The sequence below is a fragment of the Podarcis filfolensis genome, assembly GCF_964270895.1.
Source record: "Podarcis filfolensis genome assembly, chromosome: 2".
Lineage (NCBI taxonomy): Eukaryota > Metazoa > Chordata > Lepidosauria > Squamata > Lacertidae > Podarcis > Podarcis filfolensis.
Genome location: NC_139605.1, coordinates 75,281,957 through 75,297,825, shown reverse-complemented (window position 1 = coordinate 75,297,825; position 15,869 = coordinate 75,281,957). Strand labels below are relative to the sequence as shown.

The window sequence follows — 15,869 nt, the reverse complement described above, 5'->3', positions numbered from 1 at the left end:
AGTTGGCACCAACACATGGTCACCTATGTAAACAGAGGTGAACATCAGTGTTCTCTGCATGGATGTTAAGCGGAGGGGCTGCTGCTGAGAGGCAGCCAGGCTAAGCGAGGAAGTGAGTTGAGGGAGGAATTAGCAGCCGGCAGCAGTCATACTTAGCTGATTGCAGCTTCTGTGAGGTCATGATCAGGACTTGTAAACAGGAGTGTTTGTGATGGCATTTAGTGGGGGAGTTTGAAGGGGAGGCCCGACATGCTGTCTCACAATGTACATAGGACCAAGAGACTTGGATGACAAGGGTCCTGCTGCAGTGACCTGCAACACTTGTGCCATGTTTATCTTCCTGCCTGAGAATGTGCAAAACTATATCTGCAGCAATTGCAAGCCGGTTGCCTTGCTGGAAGAGAAGGCATAGCAACTCGAGGCTCACCTATCCACACTATGAACTGTTGGACAAGATGAGGAATTTCTTGCTAGGGCAGAGTGGACTGTCCTGGAACAGCAACATAGGGCAAGCATGCACCCTTAAGGAAGGAGGAAGATCATCCATTCCAGGAGATGAACCTCTGGAGGAATGTGATGCACATTCTTAAATGGACAGCTAGAACTATCCAGGTCTAAGATTTTCCTGTTTTAGTTAGCAGTTTCATTTTCTATTTTAAAAATTGATCCAATACTTAACAACTGTATCTTGATTTTTCTGTATATGTGGAAAATGTGCTCTGACACCTTTCAGTCACACCTACTTATACTAGGAATTGCCAAAGGTTTCATAGAAAAGGTCTGTTCAGATGGTGTATATTTGGGGCAGCTCAATGGTTGTGTGAGTGTGTGAATGCTTAACTCCTAGCTGTGACTGAGCTTTTCAAAGTGACCAAAGGAAATTTGGCACTTAGTGCCAACAGATAGCAATCAGAACAAGTAATAATGTCTAGCATCTTCTCCTCTTTTCTTCAGCTGTGATTCTCAGTTGTTCTTAAGCAGAATAAACAAACCACAAGCCTCTAAAGAGAACCAGTGGTGGATCATTATTCTGTCCCACACTTGCCATCGCCAGAGGCGTTGCTTTCTCAGTGATATCCTTGGAGCACTAGGATTGCCAGTTGGTGGATAGCCCTCGTAAAATCTGTCTGGTTGTCACCAGGCCTTTTTAAAAAGGGCAATCTGAGTTTTTGCTAATGATCAGTGTTGAGGCTGCATTGTTGCTTAATTTGGTTGCAATATTTGCAAATAAGGGTTGACCATCTTTCATTTACCCATATCTGAAATGATTGCCGCTTTCTTTAAAAAGCTGCACTTTTCTAATTTAAGTTGTCCCCCTCTTCCCTTTTCTGCTGTACATACTGGTAGTCGATTCCCCAGAATGATTTTGAAAATGCAATCTGTTGGGATAGTAGGATGCTGCCATATATGGATCAGGCTATTGGTCCATCTAGGTCAGTACTGGCAACAGTGACTGACAGTGTCTCTCCAGGATTTTGGTTAGTACAGGCAACCCCTCCCCCATTTACACACATTCAAATGTGTGTGACTGTGCCATCACAGAAAGGGGTGGGGTGGGGCGCAGCTTTTCTAGTGGTGTTTCAAATATACGTGATTTCACTGATACGTGCAGTGCCTTGGAACATAACGTCCATGTAAATGGGGAGTTGCCTGTAGTCTCTCCCAGCTCTACCTGGAGATATCATTTGGGATTCAAGCTGGCACCTTTTGCAGGCAAAACAGACACTCTGCATTGTCTCATCCAGTATGTTTAGTTACAAGTGGCAACATGGAAACATGGAGGACCATGATTTTTGGGTTCATACATGCTGTGATAACACCCAGTGCTTGTTTTATTAAATTGCTTGTAATGAATTTACTTCAATTTGGTTAGAGCACAAGAGATGCATCTCTTTAATATTCTCTCCCCCTCTCTCTGTCCCTCCACTCCACTTTTATAGTCGAATGTCAACACTTTTGAGATTGATTTTATAGAGATGTAATATTAAAGCCAAACTTACTCCTCTTGTTATGTTTGTGGAACATGATCAAGAATTCATTTCCTGTTTAAGGATATCAGCTTCATGGTGGCAGACAGATTGTCTTGTCTGCCCCTCAAAAAAAAAAAGAAATTGAAATTGAACAAAGGGGACAGCCACATGCTGTTAGAGATGTTTATCCCTACAGAGTCATTTTTCAATGAACATTTTGCAAACCACATTGACTCAGTAGAGAAAGAAATTAAATGGACTGTTTCAAAACAGACCACCAGAGCATATTGGCAGAGAGAAAATCTGGAGTGGAAAAGTAGACACGCATTATAGATTACCATTTAACAGCACATCCTTTTAAAATGAAATTACCAGGATGAAAAGGCTATTGCAGTTATTCAAATGGAGAGAGAGGGGGGGGAACCCTCTAAATAAATAAATCATCAGACACATTGAAATTGTCTTACCTCACGCTGCTGTGATTTTGTTTTTCTCAAGAATCATTATTTATTTTTTAGTCCTTGCCAACACACATTTCTGCTGAAGCTTGTGAGCAATAATCCAATCAAGCAACTTGGTGTTTTCTTTTTCTCTTTTTTCTTTTTGCAGGTAAGTCAGGATTGGTCTATTTGGTGAAATGTGCAGTTTGGGGATATAAGGAACCAAAGTAAGCCTTCTTCAAGCTGTCGCAGCCTGTTAACAAGGTTAGACTGTCATCTTCAAAATTTGCACAGCCCCAGGCTCCGTAAGCCACTGAAATGCCGATGATGCTATCATCAAATTCACAGTAAAGACTGTATCAACACAATCTAAGCCCTGCTGAGTTCAGTGGCGGCTTTTCTATTATTCATTTGAATAGTGCTTGTTTTCCATATTCTTTAGGTGTTTATCTGGAAAGTCGGGATCAAATGCCATATGGCACAGAGACCCTAATTCCAAGTTACTTTTCTAGTGTGCAGCTGTACTGCACATCTATACATTATATGTCTATATAATGCTGGTGGCTCTGCTTCTGGCTTTCCCATAAGACCCATCCCTCTAAGATCAGTTCTTTCTAAGAGTTCCTTATGGCCCTTTGCTTTAGTGAGTGGCAAGTTAACAGGTCATACACTGAAAAGCTTACTTTGTGAACCGGTTAAAGAAGTGGTTGCCTTCCACTAACCATCAGGCCAAGAACATTGTTGCTCCTGTCAACCATTATATATGACTGCTGTGGAATAGGCATGCCTTGCTTCCTACATGACCCTCGCTGCTCTGAACACCTGCTAGCAACGAGCAGCTTGTCATTCATCTTGACATCGAAATCAGTTCATTGAGCCAGCTGTCATACCTTTCTACCACCATGGATTTTAAACTTCTTTTGTTTCAGGGTTCGTCTCCTTTTTGCTCCTTTCTCTCTAGCGTGGTCAGGGATGGTGGAAAGAATTCACATTTAACACTGTATAGAAAACTGGATCTCTTCTGCAGGGGGCAGCAGGAACTGCCCAGGGTTCCTACAGGAAAGCATCTCCTCTGGTTCCCCCGCTCTCAAAATGTGACTGTTCCTTGTTTCTACTTAACCACAAAACATTTCTGTACAGTTCTCTTTTGTATCCAGAAATCAGTTAGCACTTTTGTCCAGTTTAAGGGAACATTTCTCCCTAAAGGGGAGATGGTCTTGACATGGTTTGATCTGGCTTGTTGTCCCCTGCATCTGGGTGTGGATTGCTTTTATACATCAAGGTCATATTGAATGGGTTGCTTGCAAATTGCACAAGGGAGATTTTCTTTATTCCAGGTTTGATGTGCTTTTTAAAACAATGGCAGCGCAACCCTATGCATGCGTATTTGGCATCAATCCCCACTGATTTCAGTGGGTCTTAACGCCCATTATGCACACAGAGTATTGCATCCTGAGATTTCCAGTTGTAGAAATTTATCTTGTGTATTGCAAACTGAATATGACTACTTTGCACCACCTTTTTCAGTGTATACTGTGTGAAATCTGTGGTTTGGTGTGGTCACATGCAGATTAATGAAAAAATGTACCCCACAAATATAATAATAATGCAGGCAAGCCAGGCCCATTCCCCTGTTTAAAGATATGAGGACAATTTCTAATATCTGTATCTCTGAGAAACATGCTAAGTCTAACCATCCCAGGGTTCTTAGCATTCAACACAATGGGATGAAAAAAGCCACACGCCATAGGAATCCCACCATTTCAGCTATCCAACATAGCCTCACTGTAGATTTCTAAATTGCAACCCTCTGTAAATGTCATTACACTTAAGTCCCTGGGAGTCCATTTAGACTTGATGGTTACCAAAAAAGCAGCAAAAGTCCAAAGTAAAGAAGTTTCAGATTTTAAAAACACTTGTTATTCCTTGACTTCCACAATAGATACTTTGAGACTCTTTACAAGTTCATTGCCACCAATGCTCAATGGCAGACAAGTGAATGCAGACTAAAGGTCTTTGGGAACTTTATATGGGACAATGGGGTGTGATGAGCCCTGTGGTGTCATCTGATTTCCTGAGCCATAAGGATTCTGTGCTGTTGTGTGCGTGTAGCTTGAACTGTATGCAGTTCTCTCTTCCAGCCAGCAGTCCTGATAGAGACAGAGGTCCTTGCCTAATGGGTGCTGCTGGTTTGAACTCCACAGTGCTCAAAATAAACACACTTGACTTGACTTAAATGTGCCCAGTCTCCTGTATAGGCATAGTTCATCTGCCACCATCTCCCTGTTTCATTCAGTATGCTCTTGGATCAGCACAGTCATGTGATAAGCCTCACAGGTAAAACAGAGCAATCCTTACCACTGAATAATAATAATAATAATAGATAGTTGGAAGTTTTGAAGAAAAGCATTCTCTAGTGTGTGAACACTGGTTAGACCCAGACAGAAGGAAGCCACTTCTGCTCCTACTATTGCTCATCTGCCTGCAGGAAGACAGCCCTACTCTGCTCAAGACTGGTAAGTGCATGATTATTATCATTATTAATTACTGTATCATTATTATTTTTTAAATTGCATATCCTTGCAAATATGATAAGGAAGGAGGAAAGTCTGTCATTGACTTGCATTATAATATTTTTAATTAGACTTGTTGCCCTTACTATGGTAGTCCTCAAACTGTGCCAGATTTTGCAAATGAACTTTTTCAGGGCGAAAAAAGGGTTTCTTTCATGTTTATTCGTGGTTTTTCAGAGGCGCTGTGTTTTCCCTCCCTCCTTGGATGCATTTATAAAAGGTTCTCTTCCCAATGTGACCCCATCATGAGCCAAGTGACTTGCTTCAGGTAGCACAATTGGAAGTGATTGATGAAGACAAGGATTTGGTTTCTGAATCATGCAGAAAGGCTTCTTTAAGCATTAGCCATAGGGTGGCACCACGTGGGCAGGGAGAAGTCTGTTTGAGCTCTCCTTCAGCCAGCAAAATATCTTGGCCCAGCACTGGGGATGGAACATTTCTCCATTGCAAAGACAACTGGACTGACACCCCCTGTCTATTTGTCTTCTGTTGGCAGGTGGTCTGATAGACAGCAGTGCAAAACAGAGTGTTTGCCTGGTTCACTAAACAACAGTCTCATATTTCCCCTCTTCAAAGTCAGGGTAACGATAGGGTTGACCTTGGTGACAGTGTGATGTTTCAAAACTTGATTGGCTCTGTGGTGATGCCAGTGAGCACAAACAACTGTCATCTCCCTTCCTCTGGCTGGAGTGAGGAGGAATACACCCCTCTTATCATGACAGTATAGACTTGCTCTCTCTTCTCTCGGATTCCTGCCTTGCACCAATAGATGAACACATTTGTTCCATTTCTATTCCCCCTGAAAAATCACACACACACACACAAATGATTGGTGGGTGTGTATGAGAGAGATATTGAAACTTTCCATTTTGGCTGAATGCTCAGTCACACCATCAATATCTTTCATCTGATGCCTTGTCCTCAAGAATCCCCACATCCTTCTGCTTCCGCCTTTATAGAAAAATGTGGTTTTGCATTTTGCTGCTGCTTCCAGTATTTGTCCCTAGACTTGTTCCTCAGGGGAAGCCCACGAAGGGCAAAAAGAATATTGTGATGTGATCCATTTTTGGGGAATAGTCCTCACCTGGGGACTGTGCTAGCTCAAAAATGGGGAACCATTTGTGGTTAAATGCCACTTACCTAGGAAAAATGAAAACTTACCACATCAGCGGAAGTCATTTTAAAGGGCTTTCTCGAGTATGGCACTTGGTATGTGTAGAACAGAAAGCTGGTCCATACTGGGTTTGACTGTGAGTCTGAAGCTGAATCCAAGATTTCTGGGCATCGTTCATATGACATTACCGTCAGCTAGAACTCATCCCAACCTCCTCCCCTTTTTGAGCAATCTCAATCACTCATTTTCCAAATCCTGGGAAAATCCCAAAAGAAAATCAAACCCCAAAGCAAGACCACATTGACACAATATATTTTAAAGCGCCATGATGCCACTGTAAGCAGGCATGGCTTCTGGGAACTAATTTTTTATGGGTGCTGAGAATTGTTAGGAACCCCCTCACACAGCTACAATTCCCTGAGAAGAGGGAATTCTTGAGAATTGTCACTCTGTGAGAGAAGAGTTATTAGAAGAGTTATAAGACGCTTATTAGCTCTCACCACACTTAAACTACTGCTCCCAGGATCAAAGAGTTCTGGGAGCTGTAGTTTGTTAAGTATGCTGGGATGGGAAGCCGTGACTGCTTAAAGTGGCATAATAGTGCTTTAAATGTATGCTGTGGATGTGGCCCAGATCTGCTGCTGCTTGACTGCTGGGTGGGCTGCTGCTGTTTGCATTCTCTGTAGTTAAGGTAGTGCCAGAAATGATATATGTTATGTAGTATGAAGGAAAAGGGGTATAGGGAAAATCTAGAGCTTGTCTGCAGAGTGGAAGGAAAGGAGGACCTTTTTCTGCCTCCCCACTTCCAGTCATTCTCTGAAAACTGGAGAAGGGGCCCACAGAAGAATATTAAGGGGACAGGCAGGCGAAGCATGGCTTGTTTTTGTTTTTGCAGTCTTCAGATGAACACTAGACCATATGAAAAATGAATATAAGGTTTTAGCTGGAATTATTTTGTACTCGGGACGTGATGGTAGTACCAGTGGGGGGCGCGGAAGGAATCAACAGTACATCCAGCTTATCCAAGAAACTAATTAAAATGTTATAGAAAACAGCATTGCTGTATTGTGCAGTCTACAGTGTAGCTTTTTATACTGTAAGCCATCCTGTGATCTTTGGATGAAGGGCGGTATATTTATTGAACGACTGGGTGGATGAAAATAAATAACTAAAAGCTTTGCATTCAAAATCTTTGTGGCAAACAGTGGAAATGCATTGTGTCTAGTCTCTCTTGTTTAGTTCTCTGCCTGTTTGCATTTTTATGATCTATCAGTGCAGATATTATTCCCATCCCCACCTCTGATCCTCGAGTTGCATTTTGTTTGATGCTCAGCTGCCATTATCATTGACATCTGGTTGTTTCTGATTAATTCCTTTTACTTTCTGGCCTTAATTACCTATGTTTCAGCATGAAACCTACGAAGCTGCCTTATGCTGAGTCAGACCATTGGTTCCATCTAGCTCAGTGTACTTAACACTGACTGGCAGCAGCTGTCCAGGAATTTCAGGCGGGGATTCCCCCGCCCCCCTTGGCCCTGCCTTGGATATACCAGGGATTGAATGTGGGACCTTTTGCATGCAGAGCAGGTGCTCTACCACTGAGCTGTGGCCCTCTCTCCCTCCTCCCATATTATTAATGCTGCTGAATACCAACTGCTGGAAACCATAGGAGGAGAGAGTGCTCCCGTGCTCGGGTTCTGCTTGCTTGTTTTCCACCGGCATCTGGTTGGCCCCAGAGAGAAGACTAGATAAACCATTGGTCTGATCCAACAGACTCTTCTTAGATAGTTCATTGTGGGCACAACCATGGGAAACCTATCTATCCTAAACCTATATGAGACCATATATCCCATTAGAACTAGAATTCTGTATCAATATTTGGCTCACCAGCTTCTAGTAACTTCCTGGAAACCCATATCCAAAACATCTATTAGTTTAGCAAAAAGGTCAGGCTGCCCTCAGGTTTATAGAACCAATAGTAACATTTCATCTGGAAAGCATCTCCTTTACTTCAATTTTTAACTGAGCCATTTTTATTCAAGCACCCAATAAGGGGAGGAAAAAACCAAGCTTGCAAGTTTTAAACTACATCCATATTTTATTTTTCTGCTTCTCCCAACAAGGCTTCTCTGGTGTCAGATAAAAAGCCTCAGCTACAACAAATAAAATAAAATAAGAATTCATATAACTTTATATTGGCAATAAAAGATGACACATTGGTGTCTTTGCAGGTAGTTCCCTTTCTTTAGCACTGCAATCATTAGTCTCAGGCATCGATTTATGAGCCCCGCATGTTATTCCTGGGGCAAGGAAGATGTTATGAAAGCACAATGTAGATCTCAGGTTTTCCTAAGGCTGAAGAATTCTAAAGAGCTCTGCTTGAAAAACTCGAGCTCCAAGTTGAACTATGCTACTTACTGGCATTTATTTCCCCTCAGGTCTGCTGAACCACCACCAGTGGCTGCAGGACAGTGGAAAGCTCCAGGTGCAAAATTCACTCTGACAAAGGCTATAGGTAGACGGAGACTTTAAATATTTCCATCAAGTCTGTCCCTCCTGCTGCCCCCTCCACCCACACCCCGGAGCAGTGTGGCTGTAAATAGCCAACCTCCTGGCCTGCTTTTCTTCTGTTCTGTGGTCTCTCTTCTTTGGGCAGATGCAGCAGAGTAGGAGAAAGTTGATTTTTCGGGTAAACTGGGCTTGGGGGAAAGCATCAATGAAGAACCTGGCTTAGTTTCTTTGGGCTTATGGCCAGTAGCCTTAGAGTCTTTATTAGGAATTCAGTATGATTTCTAAGCCTTTGGCATAACAGCTCCTAGTCTCAGCCCCATCCTCCTTCTCTCAGTATGATCTCTTTAACACTCTTCTTTTTCTAAGATCTTCTAAAACAGCCACGAGCCTCCAGATCCTGAATGTCTCTTAACTTTTATTCCATTCAGCGTATCCCTTCTTTCTCCTCAATGCTGCTAGGAGCAAATGATGTGCACATCTTCTGAAATCCTTCTGCTACATAGAATTTGGCTCTTGATTCTGCTACTGTCCCTGTTAAATCAGCTGGGTTCTCCACTTATATCTTTACTTACTAATAATCCACAGATTTATCGGTTAAATCCTTACATGCACAGTTGGTTGGGCACTAAAGTAGTCCATCTGATGATAACAAGGCAGGATTTGGGCTGGAGGTGAGGGTTTGGATCAGTAACACACAGCCCATAAACAATGTAGGTAAAGGTAAAAAGTAAAGAACCCCTGGACCAGTCAAATTTGTTTTCACACTTGAAGCTTAAAGTAATCCTTTCTTCAGACAATGTACAAATCTAAAAATGCATTAGCTTGAATACTCATTCAGGTCACAAATGCTTCCCTTCATATTTTTCTTCCTCAAACTTTTTGAAAAATAGCATAAGAGAGGTTCAGTGGTCATTCAGACTTTTTATATGAACAACATCTTTATCTTGAAGTGTAGAACATCATGATCACTGGCTCCTGATTGTGAAGTCATCTCCATACAAAGGCAGAAAATGTGCCTTTCCCTGGAGAGTGTTCGATGGAGTTTATTGTCACCCAAGATGAAGAATAATGTGTCTGACGTATACTGGAGGGAATAGGCAGCACTGAAGCAAAACTTGCCATGTAGCAGTGTCTAACTCGGAGAGATAGCTGGGTGAATATGTTTTGTACCTCTGAGTAATTAAAGAGGAGAAGGGAAAGGGCATACAGCTGAGCATCAGAAGAAACAATAGACATTTCATGCTGGAATTGTGCAGTTTGTCACCAGTCGTGTTAAATGTAATCATCTCCAATTAGCCGTGCTAACTATTTGGGTGATTTCTTTATAATCTTTTAAACCTCTTTGTTAAAATAACATCTCTGGTTTATGCACATTTATTGAAATGTTTGTAAGCTTTCCAGATACCCAGATAAGAAGGAAAAGTAAGAATTGTCTACAGCTAGTTGCAAGGCATTACCCTGGCAAAAGGCTTTCTGGGATCTTCTTTATGCTATGAAAATGATTTATTGTATTTATGCTTCCTTTACATGGGCCTCTCCGCAGTTTCACATTCAAGAAACTGATGCATCATATCTTCCCAGACCATTCACAGGATCTGTGGAATTTTTTTAGAGCATGGTAACTCTAAAGGGTAACCGAGATCTTTTTGGAAATAAGGCAGGTTTCAGCTACTGGCTGGATGGAGAACATAAGAAGAGCCTGCTAGATCGAGCTAAAGGCCCATCTCATCCAGCACTCTGTTCTTACAGTGGCCAATCAAATGGAAAACCTGAGTGCAACAGCACCCTGCCCAGCTGGAATTCCTAGCTACGGGTATCCAAAGGCATACTCCCTCTAATGGTGGAGGGAGAAGAAACAGTTATCATGGTTAGCAGCTTTTAATAGCCTTATCTTCCATGACTTTGTCTAACCCTCTTTTAAAGCCATCCAAGTTGGTGACCATACTGGCTTCTCGTTGGAGAATAACTTTCTTCTGTCTGTCCTGAACCTTCCAACATTCAGTTTCATTGAATGTCCCTGAGTCGTAGTGTTATGGTAGAAGAAGAAAAACTTTTATCTGTTTGCTTTCTCCACACCATATATACTTTTATAGAACTCTATCATGCCCCCCCCTCAAAAAAACCCCTCACCTTTTCTTCCAAATATTCCGTATAGGGGGGTTCCTCCATCCACTTTATCATTTTGGCTGTATTTTTCTAAACCTTTTCCGTGTCTACATCATTTGTGAGGTGAGGTGTCCAGAACTACACCCAGTCTTCAAAGTGTGGCTGCACCATAGATTTGTATAATGTAATTGTGATATTGGAGTTTTATTTTTGGACTAATTCCTAATTATCTATAGCATGGTATTCACACACCCCTGTTGCCAAACTGAGTCAGCATCTTCATCAACCTGCCTCTACCATACCAAGGCCTTTTTCCTTGTCAGTCACTGCCAGTTCAGGCCCCATGAACTCTGATCATACCTCTTACTCACATGGGTGGGGGGTAGAAAAGGATGTGTGTGTTGAGAAAGGGGTGCTATGGTCCAAAATATTCATCCAGTTAGGAGTCAAGACCATGGTCTGTTTGTGAACAAGAGTTTAATTTGCAGGAAATGAAGTTAGGGGACTAAGAAATGGGTGCAGTTTGAAGAGCCACCTATAAGAGATGAGAGATGCTTTGAAGGAAGGATTCTGGGAAGGTAGTCTCAGAGCCAGAGGAAGCCTGGAATTAGGGGAAGGAAGACTGGTGACAAGCAACCCTCTCCCCTCCTACTGAATGCTTGTAGAGCTGGCTGGGCCAGTCAGAAGGAGAGTCTTAAGGTGTGTGTGAAATATTCCATCTCACTTCACAACAATCTGCATTTGTTGTTCAATAAAATGCCATTTTTAAAAAAATCCTGTACTAAGCCTGCAAATAGCAATTTTTATTCCATTTTGGTAGAAAGCAACAGTACGAAGGGTCATTCTAGCACTAGATAAAATTCTCTGATATCTAATACAGCTGTCAAGGAAGCATTTTGAGCTTTAAATAATGCCAGTTCTGTTTATCTTAATACAGGGTTATGAATTCATTTCAGAACTGTGGCTGATGCATTCATCTTTTCATCCTGAAAATTGGATGGAATTATCAGTGACATGGGAAGGAGAAAAAATATTTAGTGTGGAGTGACAAGTTGTTTTTGTGTACATATCGCTTCTGTGCCAACATAATGGCTAAAAACCTCACATAACAGCAGATATTTATCAGTGGCATTGGGAAATTGGGTTGCGATCTCACTCATCTCATCTACATTTCAGTTACAGTGCTGCTTGGGTGAGACAGATGATGTTGAGAATAAATGTACATTTATGCATGTTAGTCAAGCTACTAGGATCACCAACTGGTTGCTTCTTGAGAGAGGAGACTTTATGCTTCTGAGTTGTTCATCTGGCATCTGGCCATTTTTTCTATTAAAAAAAAGAGAGAGAAGTCTTCTGATAGGGCAAGGGGAACCTGTAACAAGGGTGCTGGTTCTGCAGGGAGTGCCAAGGACCCTCTACCTTGCCACCATTTCTGAGAGCGATCCTGGTTCCTTTCCACTCCAGCCATGCTGGAATGGTGGGGGGCATGGAGGGAGCTAATGCGCATGTAGCTCAAAATGCCAGGTCAAAACGTCGAGAAGGAGTGCATGATGTGGTGTCCCAGCAGTCTCAAACAAAGATGTCTTCCTTTGCCTCTATTGGAACAAAATGTCCCATCAAGTCCCCTGCGCCTATTTGGAGAAGGGGGAAACCAGTGTCTGGATCTTGCGTTCATCTGATCTCAGCATAAGAGGTATATTTCTAGGTTCTTTGCTTTGTTCCTCACAGTATTTGCATCCATTATCCTTACTGAAGGATTGGTCACCATTTCCTTGTCTTTCACATGGCAGTGTTCCCCAACCATCAGTTAGTAACTACTGTGCTAAGATTAATACTAAGTATTAATACAGAATAATACTATGAGAGTTCTGTCAAAATATGTACTACCTGCTTTTATCATTGAGGAAAAAGCAAGGTTTCTAACAGGTTGATCTCTGTCAAGAACAGGGTGCTTTTTTTAAAAAAAAAAGTTCAGTTTCTTTTGAAAACATTTAAAATGAATTTCATTTGGCAAGGATGCACCACATTAGCTTTTAAGTCTCAAGAATCATAGAAGCATCAATATACTGTATATTGAAAACCTGCAAAATTTCCTGCAGTTGTGAACTAACTTTGGTTCATTAGATAACAGCTTATACAAGCCATGTATTGTTTTTGAGCAACTTCAAGGCTTTTGGATACTTGTTCCTAAATTGCTGGGTAGAGATTGGCTCAGCATGCACAGCCTTACAAATATTGAAGAAGCTTGCCGCAAGTGACAGGCAATGACTTTGAAGGAGCTTGCTTTTGGCAAGCCAAAGGAGTGGCCCGGGTGGCTCTTTTGGCTGTGGTTTAATCCCATAACTCTTTAAGCTACACTCCATGTTTCCTTTACTATCTCGATCATCCCCACTTCAGAAGTGGGTAGATGGCTATCACATCTTCCTATTCACTGGTCTTATAAATATGCACGACTTTTTAATTTCTTTTTTGTCAATCATTTCTCTCAACCTTCCAGGCATGATTATGTGGTGACTGCAGGTACCAAGTCAGACAGCAGCTCAGCTGACTTCTGTCCTTTAATAGTTCGAGTTGTCTGTGCAGTGTTGGTGGTTTAGTTCAGCAGGTTATGAGCTTGGATTGTCACCTGGTTTGACAGAGAGGGGCATACATATGACATCTGGGGCTTGGATTTGCTGCTTGCTTTAGTTTTCTAAAGCAACACCCCTCCACACACCCCCCAAAAGAAAATTCCCACTTCATAACCTTGAAAAGGTATGCCTTTGGTTAGTTTCGGTGTGGACTGCTACTAGAAAAATGAGCTTTTAGGCCCACCAGACAGACTATTAACCTCCTGTCATCTTTGGCTTGTCAGGAGCCCTGCTGCATCTTCATTTATTTGTTCAGTGCTATGTCTTTTTATGAACTTGGTTAAAAGGAGCATGACTCTCAATATACTTGGTCACATTTTCTTTTGAGAGGTGCCTCTTCCAAGCTAGAGAGCTCCACACTGCATCATTAGATGAGAACAGAAATGAAGTTAATACCTGCTTTCTACCATGGCTGAGCTTTCTGTGATAAACAAACCTCCCGAATTTCTGATAACTCTGAAGGATCCTAAGACTTGCTGCTAGCTACTAGAGAATTGTTGACACACTTTAAAAACAAAAAGTTCCAACCTTTGAAATAGAAGTAAATGCAATCCTATACACACTTATCTGAGAGTAAAGTCATGCTGAAGTCAATGTAACTACCTTCTAAGTAGACATATATAGGATTGCAGTGATATATACTTAATGCAGAGATGAGGCATCTGTGACCCCCAAAATTTATTGGGCTGCAACTGAAAGACCACTTGCCATTGTGCAGACCTGTAAGATCGCTTAAATCGGGTAAATTCTACCTTTTCAGACCCAGGTCCCACTTTTAACCCAAGCATGCATTTAGGAACCCATGGTGGTAGTGCTCCTGTTGTAACCTTGGGTCAGGCAGCAATCCACTAGTGGGTCTTAGGACCAGTAACTTAGATCATCTGGGGAAACTCTTCTCATGGCACTGCACCCTACAGGATATAAATTTGTTTCTCAAATCCCCCCTTCCCATTTTTGTATTTTAAAAATGTTTAAAATTATTTTGCTGTCCTCCAACAATTTAAAGTCCATTTTGGATTTTTTAACTGACTACTGCCATAGGCATCCCACTGTGTTGTTAATTGTTTTTGTGCCCCAAGCCCCCCCATTGTCTACTTTTAGTGTTTTTAAAGAAACGATATAGATTTATTGACCAGGTTACCTATTGCGATTATGTGATATCAAACGTTTTAGAGACTCAACCAGAAGCCCTTCTTTAAAAAGTAAAGGTGGAAAGGTAAGGGTGGAAGCAAAAACTTAAAAATTAAAACAAAAATCAGAATATTTTAGTTTGCTTCAGAAAGTATTTAAGACCGCAGTCCACAGCTTTCCAAAGGCAACTACAAAAAACCCACTGATTTGAATGGAATTCAGTGGTCTGTCATGAACAATAAATAAAACCCCAGAGGCATTTTAGATTCCTAGATACAGAATATGAGCAAATGCTTTCAAAATGTAATTTGAAGATTTAACCCAGTGTTTCTCAAGTTCCATAATATGAAAGTACTGGTATTTTTCCTCGTAATAATAAACTGAGTTACATAAACAGAAGTGAAGATAAAAATAAGCTCCCTTTAATGTGACAGGTGCTGCTGCACAGTTACATCCCATATTTGTACACAGCCTGTTTATTTACTCCTTTGTTCTTGAGTTAGAAAACTTTGAAAAAGAACATCAGTCGCTGCTGATCTGATCTCCATTGATGTGTAATAATAAATAAATGGGGATTTGAAATCTACAGTGAAATGTAATGCTGCTTCCTCCTATTTATTATAAAGCATAGAAAACTAATAATGGTCCTGGACTCTTAGCCATTATTCTTCTGAACCTTCGTTTGGCACTACATAACAATTGGAAAAGGCAGCAATTCATGTTTTCTAAGGCTTAATTTGCATTTGCATTACATTCTCAGTGCATCAGAATGTGCCACTGTAAGGCATAAGCAGGAGATAATCATTGGGTGTCGATTTTATGCACCAGAGAAATTGCCCTTGAATGTAATACTTATTAGCATCTCAGTAAATATGAATGGCATTAGATGAAATGTTGAAACTCTGAAATTGGCACATTTTTTCCTAAGTAACTTCAACAATGCCATGTTTTATTTATTTATTTGCTTGCTTTTTAATATGCACACATGAGGAGAAGACAAAATGCAGTTAATGCGGAATGAAATGCGGACATTGTAATAAGATAAGGGAGCACATCTTTTGGGAGGAGTCGTGTAGGTAGGGGGTGAATGGAACCCTCAAGGAAGAAATAGGATATAATTTGGAAGGTCAGAACTCCTCAAGTCTTCCGGTGAACCTGCAAAGAAGCAGGCTGGAGCACTTCCTTTAAGAGTATTCATCACCAAAAGAATACACATTCCTGTTTATTCTTTTACTTATGTTTCTGCTTGTGTCCCGTCCCCTGTCCCCCAAATAAATAAATAAATGGCACAGAAACAAATTGGAACAAATATGGTATACTAAGGTAACATCCACACTGTACATTTAAAACACTTTGTATCACTTTAACAGCTGTAGCATCTCACAAATAGTATT

General features: G+C 41.2%; 1 protein-coding gene across 10 annotated transcripts in view; it reads left to right on the top strand.

The window, feature by feature from the left end:
* The window catches only part of KCNIP1 (potassium voltage-gated channel interacting protein 1), a 556,014-nt gene that overhangs the window by 397,926 nt on the left and 142,219 nt on the right, over window positions 1-15,869 (top strand). The window contains exon 1 of one of the 10 annotated variants that reach the window (XM_083597497.1): window positions 2,580-2,674. The exons of the other annotated variants lie outside the window; for them this stretch is intronic. The gene's annotated coding sequence lies outside the window, so the exon portion shown is untranslated. Of the gene's footprint in view, window positions 1-2,579; window positions 2,675-15,869 lie in introns of those variants that run through there. 10 annotated transcript variants of the gene reach the window in all.